General features: G+C 33.9%; 1 long non-coding RNA gene across 1 annotated transcript in view; it reads right to left on the bottom strand.

The window, feature by feature from the left end:
- The window catches only part of LOC143054208 (uncharacterized), a 238,035-nt gene that overhangs the window by 7,418 nt on the left and 208,037 nt on the right, over positions 1-22,580 (bottom strand). The window lies entirely within an intron of this gene.

Raw genomic sequence — 22,580 nt, 5'->3', positions numbered from 1 at the left:
AGACTGGTTCCATACCGGACAATTTGGCTTTTGCCAATGCAAAGTATAATGGATTGAAAATGATGTATCGGCGGTTAAACTAATTTTGTATGAAAAATAATTTCTGATGTCGTAAGTATTTATCTAAACAACAAGAGGGACGAAAGATACCAAAGGGACAGTCAAACTCATAAATCTAAAACAAACTGACAATGCCATGGCTAAAAATGAAAAAGACAAACAGAAAAACAATAGTACACATGACACAACATAGAAAACTAAAGAATAAACAACACGAACCCCACCAAAAACTAGGGGTGATCTCAGGTGCTCCGGAAGGATAAGCAGATCCTGCTCCACATGTGGCACCCGTTGTGTTGCTTATGTGATTACAAATCCGGTAAATAGTCTAATTCGGTAGGTCACATTCATGAAAGGGTTATTCCATAACGGTCAACCAACTCGTGATGGCGTCCGTAAAATTTACGTAGGGATGATTTCAACTTCACCATTTGGAACTCTTGGTTTTATAGCTTCCTTGTGAGCAGTAACCCTCTATCAAGAAAATCATGATAGGAAATGCAAGCACGGGAATATCGTTTCAATTGGGAGATATATACCCCGTATGCAGGTGCTGCTGGAATGTTGCTACTTAGAAATGGAAAGTTCACAATTGGAAAGCTGAAATCATCTCTTTTGTCGTAAAGTTTTGTTTTCAACCGACCCTCATTGTCAATTTCTAGATGTAAGTCAAGATATGAAGCCGACTTAACTGTATCTGTAGTATCCTTTATCTCCAATTCGATGGGATAGATGCGTTCCACATAGTCACCAAATTTTGAATTGTTTAGTGAAAGAACGTCATCTATATAGCGGAAAGTAGAGTTAAAGGATATTGCTAACTTCTTATCTTTCTTCCTAAGAAGTTCCTGCATGAAGTCAGCTTCATAATAATAAAGAAACAAGTCGGCAAGTAGAGGGACACAGTTTGTTCCCATTGGGATGCCGACAGTCTGTTGAAAAACACGTCCTCCAAACGTTACAAATATGTTGTCAATCAAGAAATCAAGCATCTTGATAATATAGGTTTCAGAGAATTTTTTGTCTGAATCAGAGTGATTCTTTACAAAGTATGATTTATCCCTCCCTAAGACAAGATACTTGTATCTACGTTGGCCATTCTTTTTTATGAAGCAAAGTAATACCAACTCTTTCGTCTTTTAGTTTGGATTGTGGAATACTTGTGTAAAGAGTAGAAAAGTCAAATGTTTTAACACTGTTACAAGATGAAAGAGAGTTAGATTGTATGTACTCTAAAAGATCTTTGGAATTTTTAAGTATCCACATCTGATTCACGCCACCTCTAGAATAGGCAGTTTCACAATAACTTTAAAGCCCATCTTTGATTGCTGATAAAATAGATGTTAATAATTTAGAAAGAGGTTTCGTGGAGCACTTGGAAGTTTTTAACAATAATTTCTGATGTCGTAAGTATGTATCTAAACAACAAATTAATGTAATTAAAAGATTTCAAAATCTATGATTACGCACAGGTAAATTTGCTGTTCCTGCTAGCTCTCCATTGTAATAAAAAAAAATGAATGTCCCTCATAATGGAGACAACTAAAAAAAGGTATCTAATTACAGGGTCGGGAATTGGCAAATGGACTATAATAATGCTTTTTTTCTGCTTATCATGTTTGTGGCTTTGATCTTGTTGTACGTGGTTTAACATGATGATGATGGAAGTGTTTAACGACATTGACTGGATATACATCCCGCGGGCAATTGGTGAGCTTTAGATATTTTCTGCAGTTGGTATCACAAGGATTTGTATAGTAAGACTTACTATACAAATCCTTGGTAATCAGCAACAGGTTGAAGGCCGCTATTTTGGTGCGCGGCCATCTTGGTTATGCTGAGTTATTTTTGGTTTGTTTACTCTTTTGATGTTTCTTTTGTACTTCACAACGGCTACTTTCAGGCCCAGGTTGGTTAGCTTGATAGCCCGCTAACAACGATGATGGCATACTAGTCTACGAGTTTCTGACGTAGTAATAACGATGACAGGTAGCATAATCAGTACCAAAGTCGTGAGACAGTTAAATGAATGTCCATTATTCAACACCTCGGTTAAAGCTCTCGAGCGTTTGTCGTCATAACACTCCCCCATCAAAAATGAATTTTGGAGTGTATGCTGACGCGGGTTGGTTTCTGTCATCGAAAGAAGTTAGTCGTTAATACATCTAATAATAAAAATTCCTAATTTTTGAAGCAAGAATAAAACTAAAATTTTCATCGCACGAAATTGAAATAAAATATAGTGTACGAAAATCCATACAAATAAAATATTAAATAACGATATGTTTTGTTTCTATTAAGTTAATGAAATTAAATGAATAGACAACTTTCGAGTTCGATGCATTTCCGTCAAAAACTCTAGTTTTAGTGAACGTCATTTGTGCGTTAAGGGGCGTCGTCACTTCCATTCCAATATTGAACGAGTGGTTGGAAAACTATACTTCTATATTGTACGAATTATTCGGCAAATTGAATTCTCAAAATTGACAATCAGCACTACTGTCATTCGGAATTGTTATTAAGTACCTATATAACAAGCATTATTTCTAGTTTATCCTGCATAATGACGATCACTAAGACGCTTGATGAACGTTAATAGTGCAGGGATACAGGCGATCCCCTCTATCTGGTAAATGACGTCATAAAGGCGCGTATAATTGACGAGTTTTTTTCCGGTGACGGATGAACTCGAAAGTGGTCTATTGAATTAAAATTTCCAAACTATATATGAAGATTTCTCATATTTCTCGACTGTCTTCAGTTATTATAAACAAAAAGAAAAATGTTTATTTAGCGGGTTTTTTCTAAAACAATATATCTTCATTGTTTTTTGATATTTCAAAAGACATCTTATTTTGTTTGTTTGCCAAGTTTACTTGTATGCGGTTAGTACCATCACTAATAACTCCTAACTATCAAAGACCAAATGACCTAATAAACAACAACAAATGGAAGTTTTTAACGACCTTGACTGGCTAGGCAAAATAAACCTGATAATTGGTATTCAATATATATAATCCTAGGTCATGCCTGACATATTTCACAAAAACGGCCGATGAAAACTTCGATAACTCCTTAAATGTTAAAATGTTAAAATGATTTTATCAAAACAAAAATTATTAGATGAAGAGTTATATTATCTATCGAATGCATACCTTCACAACACACTAAAACATATATTTCATGTCCTGAGTGCAGTTTGTATGTCCTGCGTGCACTCAGGACGTCCTGAGCGGTGTTTAGACGTACCGGTGTCTTTTGTTTAAGTGTTTCATTTTTTTACATTGTCATTTTGGTGCCTTTCTTAGCTGACTATGCGTTATGGGCTTTGCTAATTGTTGAAGGCCGTACGGTGACCTAAAGTTGTTAATTTCAGTGTCATTTTGGTTTCTTGTGGAGAGTTGTCTCATTGCATGGCAATCATACCACATTTTCTTTTTTATGTTTGTAAAAGTTAACGCACGACAAATGATGAGAATTATTCACCTAGCCCTGGTGTCAGGTGAGCTAAAACATTTGCATTCAAGTATGACTACATATTTTGGAATCAAAACCAGGACACTATTGACTATTGGGCGCGGTTTTTATATAATTATCCTTAAAAGTGTTTTGTGTATGTTCAGTGGAAAATATTACAGAGTAATGAAATGGAGTTTTGAAAACGATCTGTAAAATGTCGAAACATATACAAGAAAAACATACAATCTTCACGCTATACAATAATTTCTACGGAATTGGCTTGTACAATTTCTTTCGACAGGCTTGTAAAATTCTTCTTTACCAGTCAACAGAATTATAATATACAGTGTTAATTTCCATTGTTTAACGCAAGCGTACATTGTAAATAAATAAATTAAATTGTAGTGACCTTGGGTCGTGTCATCGAAGGTGTCTTAGGACTAAGACATGTCCCAAGACCATCGTAGGAGATTTTTTTGCTCTTAGCCATGTTATTGAAACGATCTTATTTTAAGAGATGTCCTAATGGTGGTCCCAACTTTAGGAGTACTACTAAGGTCTTAAGGACATTTTCACTTTAAGGATAACTTTATGAAGTCTTAGCATATAAAATTAAAGAACCTTAGTGAGCACGCTCACATACCCCACGTCCCCACATTGTCACTGGAGAAATTGAATAAGTGTAAGAAAACAAAATTGTATAAGAAAAAATAATGACTAATAATTTCCTGTCAATATGCACATCTACATACAGTGAAACCTGGGTAAACCGAACCCTGATAAAACCGAATTTCAGTTTAAACCGAACAATTTTCAAAGTCCCACACAATTTCCCTATTAATTAACGTTAATCTAACCTGAAAAAAACCGAACCCTGTCAACACCGAATTCCGAACGCTTTTTGAAGGCTCGTTAGTAAATTTGTATCTAAAAATTACCTGTCAAAATCGATCAATACCAATCAAAACAATAAAATATAATTAATTATTTGCATGATTTAATTAAACAAACACAGGGTGGCAGAGTATATGCACATCTACGTAGTATGTCCTTATTATCTACAAAGTTTCATGAAATTTTGTTGTGTGGTTTCAGAGGAGTTGAGATGACAAATTGTTGAAGTAGTACCTTAAAGCAAAAAAATTCAAAGAGGCCTAACTCCTATAAAAAAAATTGAATCACAATTTCCTGTCGATATGCACATCTACATAGTATGTACTTATTATCTAAAAAGGTTTCATGAAATTCTGTTGTGTAGTTTCAGAGGAATTGCGATGACAAACTGTTGCAGTAGTACATTTAAGTAAATAAGTTCAAAGGGGCATAACTCCTAGAAAAAAAATTGAATCGTAATTTCCTGACGATATGCACATCTAATAGTATGTCCTTATTATCTAAAAAGGTTTCATGAAATTCTGTAGTGTAGTTTTAGAGGAGTTGCGATGACAAACTGTTGCAGTAGTACATTGAAGCAAATAAGTTCAATGGGGCGTAACTCCTAGAAAAAAATTGAATCGTAATTTCCTGACGATATGCACAACTACATAATATGTCCTTTTCATCTAAAAAGGTTTCATGACATTCTGTTGTTTGGTTTGAGAGGAGTTGCGATGACAAGAAACAGGACTGACGGACGGACTGATGGACTGACGGACGGACGGACGGGTCAAAAACATTATACCCTCCGCAACTTCGTTGCGTGGGGTATAAAAATGAATCCTGCAATTAGCCAACTATTGTACAAATAACAGGTACATACAAATAAATGTTTGCTTTTTTGTACTTGTCCTGTTACCCCAATTCCACGTTGAGCAAGCAGTAATATGAACATTTCTGTTTCCAAACCAGTTCATTTTGGGGTCCTCTTCGCGGTCCGTGTTTCAACGATGTCGATTTTGTGAAATTAGAGACAATGATTTTGATTTTATAACTAAAGTTTCAAGTGTTGGGAGTAATTTCAGGATTCCTCTTATATGCGTTGCGGAATATATCGACTGTATACCTTTTGTTCCTCTGTTAAAAAGCTTTCGAATGAGATATAGGGTATATCTATAATTAGAGCTAAAAGGTCGCAGCAGTTCATTCCATTTTTCAAATTATTCATTTCATTATTCAAAATTTCTTATTTTTCTTAATTTTCACGCGTATTTTGGCATTTAGGTCCTCCGTAACCCCTCTAATAGTCAATGCTGTACATATCGTTTATACTCAGTTTATTCCATTACCAATAAGCTCTCATTTGGTGTATTAATTTTGTCTTGATTAGGGGCAAACGGCTTGCAACAATCCATTCCGTTATTCAAAATAAGCTATTTCTTAATGTTCAAACGTATTTCGATATTTTGTTCCTTCTGTACTCCTCTAATATGCGTTGCAGAACATATCGTTTATCCTCAGTTTATTCCTCTATCAATAAGCTTTAATTTGTATACAGTTTGCCTTGATTAAAGGCCTAGGCCTTGCATCAGTCCATTTCATTATTTAAAATAAGCTATTTCTTAATGTTCGAGCGTATTTCGATGTTTAGATCCTTCATTACTCCTCTAATATGTGTTGCTGAACATATCGACTATTTATCTTGTTTTCCTCTCTTAATAAGCTTTCAAATGAGGTAAAAGGTATATCAATAATTAGGGGCTAAATGGTGGCAGCAGTCCATTCCATAAATCAAGTGTATTTCGATGTTTAGGTCCTTCGTTACTCTTCTAAAATGCGTTGCGGAACTTATCAACTATATATATTTTGTTTCTCTCTTAATAAGCTTTCGAATGAGGTTGAAGGTATATCTATAATTAGGGGCTAAAGTCTCGCAACAGTCCATTCTATTATTCAAAATATTCATTTTATTATTCAAAATTGGCTATTTCTAAATTTTCACGCGTATTTTGGCATTTAGGTACTCCGTAACCCCTTATGGTCAGTACGGCACATATCGTTTCAACTAAAATTATTCATCTATCAATAAGCTTTAATTTAGTGTATTAGTTTTGCCTACATTAGGGACTAACGGCTTGCAGCAGTTCATTCCGTTATTCAAAATAAGCTATTTCTTAATGTTCAAGCGTATTTCGATGTTTAATTCCTTCGTTACTCCTCTAATATGCGTTACTGAACATATCTACTATATATTTTTTTTCATCTATTCATAAGCTTTTGAATGAAGTATAATGTATATCTATAATAAGGGACTAAAGGGTTGCATCAGTCCATTCCATTATTCAAAATATCCATTTCGTTAATCAAGATTGGCTATTTCTTAATTTTCACGCGTATTTTTGAAATTAGGTCCTCCGTAACCTCTGTAATGGTCATTACAGCACATATTGTTTAAACTAAATTTATTCCTCTATCAATAAGCTTTAATTTGGTGTATTAACTTTGCCTTGATAAGGGGCTAACGGCTTGCAGCAGTCCATTCCATTATTCAAAATAAGCTATTTCTTAATGTTCAAACGTATTTTGCCGTTTTAAGGTTCTTCGTTATTCCTCTTATATACGTTGCAGAACATATCCACTATATATTTTTTTTTCCTCTCTTAATAAGCTTTCGAATGAGAAATAAGGTATATCTATCATAAGGTACTAAATGGTCGCAGCAGTGTATTTCATTATTTAAAATATCCATTCATTATACAAAATTCGCTAATTCTTAGTTTTCAAGCATATTTTGGCATTTAGGTCCTCCATAACCCCTGTAATGGTCATTGCTGCACATATCGTTTATCCTCAGTTTATTCAATTATCAATTATCTTTAATTTGGGGTATTTTTTTTTCCTTGAATAGGCTCTGATGGCTTATAGCAATCTATTCCGTTATTCTAAATAAGCTATTTCTCAATGTTCAAGCGTATTTCGAGGTAAAGTTCCTTCTTTATTCCTCGAATATGCGATACGGAATATATCGACTGTATACCTTTTGTTCCTCTGCTAAAAAGCTGTCGAATGAGATATAATGTATATCTATAATTAGAGCTAAAAGATCGCACCAGTCCGTTCCATTATTGCAATCATTCATTTTGTTATTTAAAATTTCTTATTTGTCTTAATTTTCAGGCGTATTTTAGCATTTAGGTCCCCCACAACCCCTTTAATAGTCAATGCTGCACATATCGTTTATACTCAGTTTATTCCATTACCAATAAGTTCTCATTTGGTGTATTTATTTTGCCTTGATTATAGTTTAACGGCTTGCAATAGTCCATTCCGTTATTCAAAAAAAGCTATTTTTATTTATGTTCAAGCGTATTTCGATGTTTAGGTCCTTCGTTACTCTTCTAATATGCGTTGCGGAACTCATCAACTGTATATATTTTGTTTCTCTCTTTATAAGCTTTCGAATGTGGTTGAAGGTATTTCTATAATTAGGGACTAAAGTCTTGCAACAGTCCATTCCATAATTCAAAATATCCATTTCATTATTCAAATTGGCGATTTCTACATTTTCACGCGTATTTTGTCATTTAGGTAATCCGTAACCACTCTAATTGTCAGTACGGCACATACAGTTTAAACTAAATTAATTCCTCTATCAATAAGATTTAATTCCGTGTATCAATTTTGCCGAAATTAGGGGCAAACGGCTTTCAGCAGTCCATTCCGGTATTCAAAATAAGCTATTTTTTAATGTTCAAGCGTATTTCGCTGTTTCATTCCTTCGTTACTCCTCTAATATGCGTTGCTGAAAATATCGACTATATACCTTTTGTTCATCTCTTAATAGGTTTTCGAATGGAGTATAATGTATATCTATGATTAGGGACCAAAGTCTCGCAACAGTCCATTCCATTATTCAAAATATCCATTTCATAATTCAAGATTGGCTATTTCTTAATTTTCACGCGTATTTTGGACATTAGGTCCTCCGTAACCCCTCTAATGGTCATTACGGCACATATCATTGATACTCATGTTATTCCTCTATCAAAAAGCTTTAATTTGTTGCATTAATTTTTCCTTGATAAGGGGCTAACGGCTTGCAGCAGTCCATTCCGTTATTCAAAATAAGCTATTTCTTAATGTTCAAACGTATTTCGATGTTTAGTTCCTTCGTTACTCCTCTAATATGCGTTGCAGAACATATCGTTTATACTCAGTTAATTATTCTATCAGTAAGCTTTAATTTGGTGTATACTTGTTGCATTGATTACAGACTGAGGGCTTGCAGCAATCCATTTCATTATTCAAAATAAGCTATTTCTTAATGTTCAAGCGTATTTCGATGTTGAGATCCTTCGTTACTCCTCTAATATGTGTTGCAGAACATATCGACTATATATCTTTCTTTCCTCTCTTAATAAGCTTTCGAATGAGGTATAAGATATATCTATACTTCAGGCTAATTGGTGGCAGCAGTCCATCCCATAAATCAATATCCATTTCATATTCAAGATTGGCTATTTCTTGATTTTCTTATGGCCATTGTCGCACATATCGTTTATACTCCGCTTATTCCTCTACCAATAAGCTTTAATTTGGTGTATAAATTTTGCCTTGATTAAGGGCTAATGACTTGCAGCAGTCCTTTCCATTATATAAAAATAAACTATTTTTTTATGTTCAAGCGTATTTCGATGTTTAGGTCCTTCGTTACTCTTCTAATAAGCGTTGCGGAACTTATCAACTATATATATTTTGTTTCTCTCTTAATACGCTTTCGATTGTGGTTGAAGGTATTTCTATAATTAGGGGCTAAAGTCTCGCAACAGTCCATTTCATTATTCAAAAAATCCATTTCATTTTTCAAAATTGGCGATTTCTACATTTTCACGCGTATTTTGGCATTTAGGTACTCCGTAACCACTCTAATGGTCAGTACGGCACATATCGTTTAAACTAAATTAATTCCTCTATCAATAAGTTTTAATTCCGTGTATTAATTTTGCCAAGATTAGGGGCTAACGGTTTTCAGCAGTCCATACCGTTATTCAAAATAAGCTATTTCTTCATGTTCAAGCGTATTTCGATGTTTAGTTTCTTCGTTACTCCTCTAATATGCGTTGCTGAAAATATCGACTATATACCTTTTGTTCATCTCTTAATAAGCTTTCGAATGAAGTATAATGTATATCTATAAGTAGGGACTAAATGGTCGCACCAGTCCATTCCATTATTCAAAATATCCATTTCATTATTCAAGATTGGCTATTTCTTAATTTTCACGCGTATTTTGGACATTAGGTCCTCCGTAACCCCTCTAATGGTCATTACGACACATATCATTAATGCCTGATATTTATATGATGAAAACATAATCTTTTTATCAGTTTAATTGAGGTGCGGAGCTGACATGTCAGTTAACTGCTAGTAGTCTGCTGTTATTTATGTATTATTGTCATTTTATTTATTTTCTTTTGTTTCATCTTCTGACATCGGACTCGGACTTCTCTTGAACTGAATTTTAATGTGCGTATTTTTATGCGTTAACTTTTCTACATTGGCTTGAGGTATAGGGGGAGGGTTGAGATCTCATAAACATGTTTAACCCCGCCGCAATTTTGCGCCTGTCTCAAGTCAGGAGCCTCTGGCCTTTGTTAGTCTTGTATGATTTTTGTTTTAGTTTCTTGTGTATAATTCGGAGTTTTGTATGACGTACATTATCACTGTACTAGTATACATATGTTTAAAGGGGCTAGCTGGAGGATGCCTACGGGTAAGGGAGTTTCTCGCTCCAATGAAGACCCATTGGTGGATTTCGGCTGTTGTCTGCTCTATGGTCGGGTTGTTGTCGCTTTGACACATTTCCCATTTCCCTTCTAAATTTTATCAATTGATTCCTCTATCAATAAGCTTTAATTTCGTGTATTAATTTTGCCTTGATTAAGGGCTAATGACTTGCAGCAGTCCTTTCCATTATTTAAAATAAACTATTTTTTTTATGTTCAAGCGTATTTCGATGTTTAGGTCCTTCGTTACTCTTCTAATATGCGTTGCGGAACTTATCAACTATATATATTTTGTTTCTCTCTTAATAAGCTTTCGATTGTGATTGAAGGTATTTCTATAATAAAGGGCTAAAGTCTCGCAACAGTCCATTCCATTATTCAAAATATCCATTTCATTATTCAAAATTGGCTATTTCTACATTTTCACGCTTATTTTGGCATTTAGGTACTCCGTAACCACTCTAATGGTCAGTACGGCACATATCGTTATATATATACAAGTCTATATATATATTCTTTTATATGTTATCTCATCCGAAATTTTGAATTTTATGCATTTTTAATGCATTTTTTATTTTTATGTATACTATTTTTTTAACTTCTCTGTAACCTTTGTACTTGCATGGTTTTATGAGAATAAACTATCTATCTATCTATCTTTAAACTAAATTAATTCCTCTATCAATAAGCTTTAATTCCGTGTATTAATTTTGCCAAGATTAGGGGCTAACGGCTTTCAGCAGTCCATACCGTTATTCAAAATAAGCTATTTCTTAATGTTCAAGCGTATTCCGATGTTTAGTTCCTTCGTTACTCCTCTAATATGCGTTGCTGAAAATATCGACTATATACCTTTTGTTCATCTCTTAATAAGCTTTCGAATGAAGTATAATGTATATCTATAAGAAGGGACTAAATGGTCGCACCAGTCCATTCCATTATTCAAAATATCCATTTCATTATTCAAGATTGGCTATTTTTTAATTTTCACGAGTATTTTGGACATTAGGTCCTCCGTAACCCCTCTAATGGTCATTACGACACATATCATTAATGCCTGATATTTATATGATGAAAACATAATCTTTTTATCAGTTTAATTGAGGTGCGGAGCTGGCATGTAAGTTAACTGCTAGTAGTCTGCTGTTATTTATGTATTATTGTCATTTTATTTATTTTCTTTTGTTTCATCTTCTGACATCGGACTCGGACTTCTCTTGAACTGAATTTTAATGTGCGTATTTGTATGTTTTAACTTTTCTACATTGGCTAGAGGTATAGGGGGAGGTTTGAGATCTCATAAACATGTTTAACCCCGCCGCAATTTTGCGCCCGTCTCAAGTCAGGAGCCTCTGGCCTTTGTTAGTCTTGTATGATTTTTTATTTTAGTTTCTTGTGTATAATTCGGAGTTTTGTATGACGTCCATTATCACTGTACTAGTATACATATGTTTAAAGGGGCCAGCTGGAGGACGCCTACGGGTAAGGGAGTTTCCCACTCCAATGAAGACCCATTGGTGGATTTCGGCTGTTGTCTGCTCTATGGTCGGGTTGTTGTCGCTTTGACACATTTCCCATTTCCCTTCTAAATTTTATCAATTGATTCCTCTATCAATAAGCTTTAATTTCGTGTATTAAGTTTGCCTTGATTAAGGGCTAATGACTTGCACCAGTCCTTTCCATTATTCAAAATAAACTATTTTTTTATGTTCAAGCGTACTTCGATGTTCAGGTCCTTCGTTACTCTTCTCATATGCGTTGCGGAACTTATCAACTATATATATTTTGTTTCTCTCTTAATAAGCTTTCAATTGTGGTTGAAGGTATTTCTATAATTAGGGGCTAAAGTCTCGCAACAGTCCATTCCATTATTCAAAATATCCATTTCATTATTCAAAATTGGCGATTTCTACATTTTCACGCGTATTTTGGCATTTAGGTACTCCGTACCACTCTAATGGTCAGTACGGCACATATCGTTTAAACTAAATTTATTCCTCTATCTATAGGCTTCAATTCCGTGTATTAATTTTGCCAAAATAAGGTGCTAACGGCTTACAGCAGTCCATTCCGTTATTCAAAATAAGCTATTTCTTAATGTTCAAGCGTTTTTTGATGTTTAATTACTTCGTTACTCCTCTTATATGCGTTGCTGAACATATCGACTATATACCTTTTGTTCATCTCTAAATAAGCTTTCGAATGTAGTATAATGCATATTTATGATTAGGGACTAAAGTCTCGTAAAGTCCATTCCATTATTCAAAATATCCATTTCATAATTCAAGATTGGCTATTTCCTAATTTGCACGCGTATTTTGGACATTAGGTCCTCCGTAACTCCTCTAATGGTCATTACGGCACATATCATTAATACTCATTTTATTCCTCTATCAATAAGCTTTAATTTGTTGTATTAATTTTTCCTTGAAAAGGGGCTAACGGCTTGCAGCAGTCCATTCCGTTATTCAAAATAAGCTATTTCTTAATGTTCAAGCGTATTCCGATGTTTAGTCCCTTCGTTACTCCTCTAATATGCGTTGCTGAAAATATCGACTATATACCTTTTGTTCATCTCTTAATAGGTTTTCGAATGGAGTATAATGTATATCTATGATTAGGGACCAAAGTCTCGCAACAGTCCATTCCATTATTCAAAATATCCATTTCATAATTCAAGATTGGCTATTTCTTAATTTTCACGCGTATTTTGGACATTAGGTCCTCCGTAACCCCTCTAATGGTCATTACGGCACATATCATTGATACTCATGTTATTCCTCTATCAAAAAGCTTTAATTTGTTGCATTAATTTTTCCTTGATTAGGGGCTAACGGCTTGCAGCAGTCCATTCCGTTATTCAAAATAAGCTATTTCTTAATGTTCAAACGTATTTCGATGTTTAGTTCCTTCGTTACTCCTCTAATATGCGTTGCAGAACATATCGTTTATACTCAGTTAATTATTCTATCAGTAAGCTTTAATTTGGTGTATACTTGTTGCATTGATTACAGACTGAGGGCTTGCAGCAATCCATTTCATTATTCAAAATAAGCTATTTCTTAATGTTCAAGCGTATTTCGATGTTGAGATCCTTCGTTACTCCTCTAATATGTGTTGCAGAACATATCGACTATATATCTTTCTTTCCTCTCTTAATAAGCTATTCGAATGAGGTATAAGATATATCTATACTTCAGGCTAATTGGTGGCAGCAGTCCATCCCATAAATCAATATCCATTTCATATTCAAGATTGGCTATTTCTTGATTTTCTTATGGCCATTGTCGCACATATCGTTTATACTCCGCTTATTCCTCTACCAATAAGCTTTAATTTGGTGTATAAATTTTGCCTTGATTAAGGGCTAATGACTTGCAGCAGTCCTTTCCATTATATCAAAATAAACTATTTTTTTATGTTCAAGCGTATTTCGATGTTTAGGTCCTTCGTTACTGTTCTAATATGCGTTGCGGAACTTATCAACTATATATATTTTGTTTCTCTCTTAATACGCTTTCGATTGTGGTTGAAGGTATTTCTATAATTAGGGGCTAAAGTCTCGCAACAGTCCATTTCATTATTCAAAAAATCCATTTCATTTTTCAAAATTGGCGATTTCTACATTTTCACGCGTATTTTGGCATTTAGGTACTCCGAAACCACTCTAATTGTCAGTACGGAACATATAGTTTAAACTAAATTAATTCCTCTATCAATAAGTTTTAATTCCGTGTATTAATTTTGCCAAGATTAGGGGCTAACGGTTTTCAGCAGTCCATACCGTTATTCAAAATAAGCTATTTCTTCATGTTCAAGCGTATTCCGATGTTTAGTTCCTTCGTTACTCCTCTAATATACGTTGCTGATAATATCGACTATATACCTTTTGTTCATCTCTTAATAAGCTTTCGAATGAAGTATAATGTATATCTATAAGTAGGGACTAAATGGTCGCACCAGTCCATTCCATTATTCAAAATATCCATTTCATTATTCAAGATTGGCTATTTCTTAATTTTCACGCGTATTTTGGACATTAGGTCCTCCGTAACCCCTCTAATGGTCATTACGACACATATCATTAATGCCTGATATTTATATGATGAAAACATAATCTTTTTATCAGTTTAATTTAGGTGCGGAGCTGGCATGTCAGTGAACTACTAGTAGTCTGCTGTTATTTATGTATTATTGTCATTTTATTTATTTTCTTTTGTTTCATCTTCTGACATCGGACTCGGACTTCACTTGAACTGAATTTTAATGTGCGTATTTTTATGAGTTAACTTTTCTACATTGGCAAGAGGTATAGGGGGAGGTTTGAGATCTCATAAACATGTTTAACCCCGCCGCAATTTTGCGCCCGTCTCAAGTCAGGAGCCTCTGGCCTTTGTTAGTCTTGAATGATTTTTTATTTTAGTTTCTTGTGTATAATTCGGAGTTTTGTATGACGTCCATTATCACTGTACTAGTATACATATGTTTAAAGGGGCCAGCTGGAGGACGCCTACGGGTAAGGGAGTTTCCCACTCCAATGAAGACCCATTGGTGGATTTCGGCTGTTGTCTGCTCTATGGTCGGGTTGTTGTCGCTTTGACACATTTCCCATTTCCCTTCTAAATTTTATCAATTGATTCCTTTATCAATAATCTTTAATTTCGTGTATTAAGTTTGCCTTGATTAAGGGCTAATGACTTGCACCAGTCCTTTCCATTATTCAAAATAAACTATTTTTTTATGTTCAAGCGTACTTCGATGTTCAGGTCCTTCGTTACTCTTCTCATATGCGTTGCGGAACTTATCAACTATATATATTTTGTTTCTCTCTTAATAAGCTTTCAATTGTGGTTGAAGGTATTTCTATAATTAGGGGCTAAAGTCTCGCAACAGTCCATTCCATTATTCAAAATATCCATTTCATTATTCAAAATTGGCGATTTCTACATTTTCACGCGTATTTTGGCATTTAGGTACTCCGTACCACTCTAATGGTCAGTACGGCACATATCGTTTAAACTAAATTTATTCCTCTCTCTATAGGCTTCAATTCCGTGTATTAATTTTGCCAAAATAAGGTGCTAACGGCTTACAGCAGTCCATTCCGTTATTCAAAATAAGCTATTTCTTAATGTTCAAGCGTTTTTTGATGTTTAATTACTTCGTTACTCCTCTTATATGCGTTGCTGAACATATCGACTATATACCTTTTGTTCATCTCTAAATAAGCTTTCGAATGTAGTATAATGCATATTTATGATTAGGGACTAAAGTCTCGTAAAGTCCATTCCATTATTCAAAATATCCATTTCATAATTCAAGATTGGCTATTTCCTAATTTGCACGCGTATTTTGGACATTAGGTCCTCCGTAACTCCTCTAATGGTCATTACGGCACATATCATTAATACTCATTTTATTCCTCTATCAATAAGCTTTAATTTGTTGTATTAATTTTTCCTTGAAAAGGGGCTAACGGCTTGTAGCAGTCCATTCCGTTATTCAAAATAAGCTATTTCTTAATGTTCAAGCGTATTCCGATGTTTAGTCCCTTCGTTACTCCTCTAATATGCGTTGCTGAAAATATCGACTATATACCTTTTGTTCATCTCTTCATAAGCTTTCGAATGAAGTATAATGTATATCTATAATTAGGGATTAAAGGGTCGCACCAGTCCATTCCATTTTTCAAAATATCCATTTCATTATTCAAGATTGGCTATTTCTTAATTTTCACGCGTATTTTGGACATTAGGTCCTCCGTAACCCCTCTAATGGTCATTACGGCACATATCATTAATGCCTGATATTCATATGATGAAAACATAATCTTTTAATCAGTTTGATTGAGGTCCGGAGCTGGCATGTCAGTTAACTGCTAGTAGTCTGCTGTTATTTATGTATCATAATTATTGTCATTTTATCTATTTTCTTTTGTTTCATGTTCTGACATTGGACTCGGACTTCTCTTGAACTGAATTTTGATGTGCGTATTGTTATGCGTTAACTTTTTTACATTGGCTAGAGGTATAGGGGGTGGGTTGAGATCTCACAAACATGTTTAATTCCGCATCAATTTTGCGCCTGTCTCAAGTCAGGAGCCTCTGGCCTTTATTAGTCTTGTATATGCTTTTTAATTTTAGTTTCTTGTGTATAATTCGGAGTTTAGTTTGACGTCCATTATCACTGTGCTAGTATACATATTTTTAAGGGGCCAGCTGAAGGACGCCTACGGGTACGGGAGTTTCTTGCTACATTGAAGATTCATTGGTGGACTTCGGCTGTTGTCTGCTCTATGGTCGGGTTGTTGTCGCTTTGACACATTCCCCATTTCCTTTCTAAATTTTATGAATTTATTCCTCTATCAATAAGCTTTAACGTCGTGTATTAATTTTGCCTTGATTAGGGACTAAAGGCTTGCAGCAGTCCATTCCTTTATTCAAAATAACTATTTCTTAATGTTCAAGCGTATTTCGATGTTTAGTTCCTATGTCATCCCTTAATATGCGTTGCGGATCAAATTGACTTGATAACTTTAGTTCCTCTCTTAATAAGCTTTCGAATGAGGTATAAGGTATATTAATAATTAGAGACTAAAGGGTCACAGCAGTCCATTTTATTATTCAAAATATCCATTTCATTATTCAAAATTGGCTATTTCTTAATTTTCACGGATTTGAAGGGTTTTTCAGGCCCGTGCCCCCACTCTTATCGAGATATATATATATAGTGAAGCGCCGTAAACACACACAGAGTTGAGTTTTTCAAATGCAAATAATGAAGTTTAAAGATCTTATATATGTGGTATTTTACTTTATTTCTTTAAAGACTGCCAGGTATATTACTGTAAATTCTTAAATTATTGCGAGGTTTTTAATTATTGCGAAAATTGCGACAGAGTTGTAAACGCAATAATAAGATTCGTAAAAGTTAAAAATCGCATTTAAGTCTAAAATGACAAAATCGCAATAATAAATGCACGCAATGATTTCTGAATCTACAGTAAGTAGTTATATAAAATCCATAGTCCAAGTTTAAACCATTTTCACTCATCACACCATTTGTTAATAAACAAATAGTTAAAACCCAAAAGTTTTGTGTTGTTAGCTTGCTGTCTCGTCGATGTATACTCACACCACCTATTATTCAGATCTCTAAGAGATATAAATATGCTAAAAGGTCATGTGTGTGAGAAGTCACCTTAAAACAAATGTCTAAATAAGAAATGCATGCATCTATTTGTTTTAATTATATTATAATTGTGCAGATCAGAAGATCTTTCTATATAATGATATTTCCCAGTTCAAAGTCTTTTATTAAAACCATATATTTAACACCAAAACGAAATTGTTCTCCAAATTAATACTCAGATACATGTACAAACACTTTGGTTTGTTTTGAGACTAAGAAGGAGCGGGAAATGTAACTGTAAGCTATACATTATAAATCAGCATGTGTTAACCCAACTAACATGTTTATTTAGATAGTGTCCAAAATTGTTAAATGATGATAGGGCGAATGAAGCGGGAAATATAACTGTAAGCTATTATACATAACATGCTGATTACGCATTTCTCACGGATATTTGATACAGGGAAGGTCGTTGTTTTATCATCTCTACCACAAGTACACATTCCATCCTCTAGTTTCCGCTGCAATTTATAATTAATCTGACAGTGCTCGACATCCTTCTAAAGTATTTTGCTTCACCGATAAAGGATTAGATATAAAAAAGAATCAAAAAATTATTAATATGATACTTTAAATTGCAACAGTCTTTTTTTAACTATTTTTAAACATCGACCATCTTTTCATTTATAAAAGGAACCATGTATATTGAAAAAAGGGAATATGTTAATTTGTTCCAGGGCGTTTTATCCTTTGATTTGGAAAACAAATGTTTGTTCCGAGCAAACATAACTATACCCCCTTGAAAACATGAATGTTGGGGCTAAACAAATATTTGGTTTTCATTTAGAAAAAAAAAAATTATAAAATTCATTTCATGATTCAAAATAAGCTATTTTATAATTTTTACCCGTATTTCGATTTTTAGGTACTTCATTACTCCTCTAATATGCGTTGCGGAACATATTTATTGATCATCTTTTAATAGGCTTTCGAATGAGGTAAAAGGTATATTTGTATTTGGGAGCTGAAGTGTTGCAGCAATCTAATCCATTATTCAAAATATCCATTCCATTGTTCAAAATTGGCTATTTCTTAATTTTCACGCGTATTTTGGCATTTTGGTCCTATGTAACCGTCTTGAACGTAATTGTGGGTTTTCTATCAATAGCTTTCACATAGTGTATTTAAAGTTTTTCTTATTTAGGGACTGAGTTACTGCCTCTAAATAAAGTTTTATTACTGACGAGTCACAGCAATTCATTCTTTTCTTAAAAAGAACTATGTCTTAATTTTTATATAAAAAAGAAGATGTGGTATGATTTCTAATGAGACAACGGTCCATAAGAGTTTTAAATGACACATAATATGCATTATGTATTTTTCGACATGTTAGATCCTCCGTTTCTCCTCTAATATGCGTTGCGGAACATACTAACTACATATATTTTGTTCTTCTATTGATAGGCTTTCGAATGAGGTATCATGTAAATATATAAGTATGGGTTGAAGGGTCGCAGCAATCCCTTGCATCATTCAAAATTGGCTATTTCTTAATCTTCACGGTTATTTTGGCATTTATGTCCTCCGTAATCTCGATCTCTCTGATGGACATTGCGGCACATATTATTTATAACCTAAGCCATTTTGTTTCTCGATCAATGAACTTTCAAATGGTTATAACGTTTTCCTTAATTAGGGGCCGACAGTCTCAGCAGTCCATTTCATTATTTAAAATAAGCTACATTTGTACTTCTTAATGTTCACATGTATTTCGATTTTTAGGTACTTCGTTACTCATCCGCGTTGCGGAACATATTAGCAATATACATATTATATACCTTTTGTTCCTCTATGATTAAGCTTTCGAATGAGCTTGAAGTTATTTCTGTAATTATAGGGCTGAAGGGTCACAGTAGTTCATGTCATTATTTCAAAATATTCATTCAATTATTCAAAATTGGCAATTTCTTTCTTTTCACGCATTTAAGTCCTCCGTTACCTCTTTTATGGTCATTGAGGGACGTATTATTGATACATTTTGTTTCTCTATCAATGAGCTTTCACGTGGTGTATAAAGTTGTCCTTCATAAGGGGCTGACAGGTCGCATCAGTCCATTCCATTATTCAAAGTAAGCTTTTCCATAATGTCCACCCCCATTTCGATTTTTAAGTCCTTCGTTACTCCTCAGATTTGCATTGCAGAACATATTGACTATATATCTTTTGTTCCTCTATTAATAGGTTTTCGAATGAGATATAAGGTTCATATGTAATTAGGGGCTGAAGGTTCACAGCAGGCCATTGCATTATTCAAAATATCCATTCCAATTTTCAAAATTGTCTATTTCTTAATTTTCACGCGTATTTTGGTATTTAGGTCCTCCGTAACCCTTCTAATTGTCATTGGGGCACATATTATCAATAAAAATTTTGTTCCTCTATTCATAACCTTGCAAATGGTGTATAAAGTTTTCCTTAATTATAGGGCTTATGGGTTGCAGAAGTTCATTTCATGATTCAAAAAAAGCTATTTTATAATGTTCACCCGTATTTCGATTTTTTTGGTACTTCATTTCTCCTCCAATATGCGTTGTGGAACATATTAACTATATACCTGTTGTTCCTCTTTTAATAGGCTTTCGAATGAGGTAAAATGTTTATTTGTAATTAGGATCTGAATTATCGAAGCAATCAATTCCATTATCTAAAATTGGCTATTTTTATTTTATTTTCACGCGTATTTTGGCATTTTGGTCTCCTGTAACCCTATTAAACGTCATTGTGGTTTCTCTATCAATAAGCTTTCACTTTGTCTATAAAGTTTTCGCTAATTAGGGCCTGAGTTACTGCCTCTAAATAACGATATTGTTACTGACGAGTCGCAGCAGTCCATTATATTATTAAAAAAGCTATATATCATGATGTTTATGCATATTTTGACATTAAGATCCTTCGTTACTCCTATAATATGCGTTGCGGAACATATTAACTACATACATTTTGTTCTGCTATTAATAGGCTTTCTAATGAGGTATTATGTATATCTGTAATTAGGGGTTGAAGGGTCACAGCAATCCATTCCATCATTCAAAATTGGCTATTTTTAAATCTTCACTGTTATCTTGGCATTTATGTCCTCAACCTCTTTAATGGTCGTTGCTGCACATATTATTTATAACCTAAACCATTTTTGTTTCTCTATCAATGAACTTTCAAATGATTACAACGTTTTCCTTAATTATGGGCTGATGGGGCGCATTCATCCATTTCATTATTTAAAATAAGCTACAATTGTATTTCTTAATGCTCACATGTATTTCGATTTTTTTGTCTTTCGTTACTCCCCGCATTACATTTTAGCTATATACTTTTAGTTCCTCTATAAATAAGCTTTCGAATGAGGTTAAAGGTATTTCTGAAATTAGGGGATGAAGGGTCACAACAGATCATGTCATTATTCAAAATATCCATGCTATCATTCAAAATTCTTTCTTTTCACGCGTATTTTTGTCATTTAGATCCTCCGTAATCCTTCTAATGGTCATTGCGACAGCAATGAACTCTCAAATGGTACATAAAGTTTTCCTGAATTAAGGGATGAAATGTCGCAGCAGTTCATTTCATCATTTAAAATAAGCTATATCTTAATGTTCACGCGTATTTCGATATGTAGGTATTGTTACTCCTCTAATATGCGTTGTGGAACACATTAACTATGTACCTTTTGTTCCTCAATAAATAAACTTTCGAATAAGGTATAAAGTATATCTGTAATTAGTGACTGAAGGGTCGTTGTAGTCCATTCCATCACTTAAAATATCCATTCCATTACTTGAAATATCCATTCCATTACTTAAAATATCCATTCCATTATAATCAAAATTGGGCATTTCTTCCTTGTTTTGCGTGTTTTTTGTATTTAGGTCCTCCGTAACCAATGTAGTAATCATTGTGGCTCAATCGACATGTTTTATAATCAGGGGATAAATAACAGCAAATACATAAATAAAAATAACCTTAATCATATGGGCACAGGACGTTTGCGCTTTTTCACCTGTAAAACGATACGACATTTGCGCTTCAAATACTATGGACATTTGCGCTTTAAGTTTTGATTCACCAGTATTAAATTGACCGGACATTTGCGCTTTTGCACCTATTGTCGTCTATCTGTAATTTTTAAGAGAAGTAATTATTGCGTAAATAAATTTAACTTATATTTGGCATTAGTACGACACATGGTCCAGAATCATTCCCTGTACATTATAATGAACAGTTCTACTCGACTCATCCTGATATTTTTATCTTTTTAAAGAGCATCATTGAACAACAGTATGTGAATCACATTAGATTCGTTATATTGATGAACAGGCACCCCTGTCAAGAATTGGGAAAGAGAATATTGAATATATATTTGAAATGTGTGCGAAATGCCAGTCTGAACAGATAAACAGAGCTAAATTTGTCCAATCCTTGGTCTTCATATATCAAGCGAAAACTGACCTGTGATGACTGTACGTGTTTTTAGGTCTTTAGAATGTTTACCTTTAGCTCAGTGTATATAGACTTTTAAACACATATCAATGTGCTATGAAATGAATGTGCTATGAAATGTGCTATTAAATGATTTTTTTAAACCTTTAACCATAAAGAAAAAATATTATTCTGCCAGTATTAAAGAGGAAGATATGATAGTCATAAAAATCAAATATTGCAAAAGGGCAAATGTCCTATGTTAACAGCGCAAATGTTCTATGATTTGAAGCGCAAGTGTCCAAAAAAATAAGCGCAAATGTCCTATGAAAAAGCGCAAACGTCCCGCGCCGAATCATATATATGTCTTGGTTTTCAGGTTGTCCATACATTGAACCTTCACTTTTTATCTTGAAAACAGAAATACAAACTATATATCATTATTCAATATACATCACTTAACATTGAATTTTGACTACTGAAAAAATAATAATGGACATACATCAGTGCAATGCTTTCTGTTCTTAAATTGTCTGATCTAGCCAAGAATTCCTTGCTAAAAATTCGGTGGACCTCCTACGGCACCTATTAGTAGTTAAAGATTTGTTTTTACTAAACAAATTAATTTAATGTATGATCTGCATGTACGTATCGCTTAGAAAACGGCCATATACCATACGGCGCGGGACGTTTGCGCTTTTTCATAGGACATTTGCGCTTTTAATTTTGGACACTTGCGCTTCAAATCATAGGAAATTTCCGCTTTTTTAAAATGTACATTTGTGCTTTTTACAT

Source organism: Mytilus galloprovincialis, chromosome 12 (assembly GCF_965363235.1).
Source record: "Mytilus galloprovincialis chromosome 12, xbMytGall1.hap1.1, whole genome shotgun sequence".
NCBI classification, from domain to species: domain Eukaryota; kingdom Metazoa; phylum Mollusca; class Bivalvia; order Mytilida; family Mytilidae; genus Mytilus; species Mytilus galloprovincialis.
This window is presented reverse-complemented; position numbering and strand designations above follow the sequence as displayed.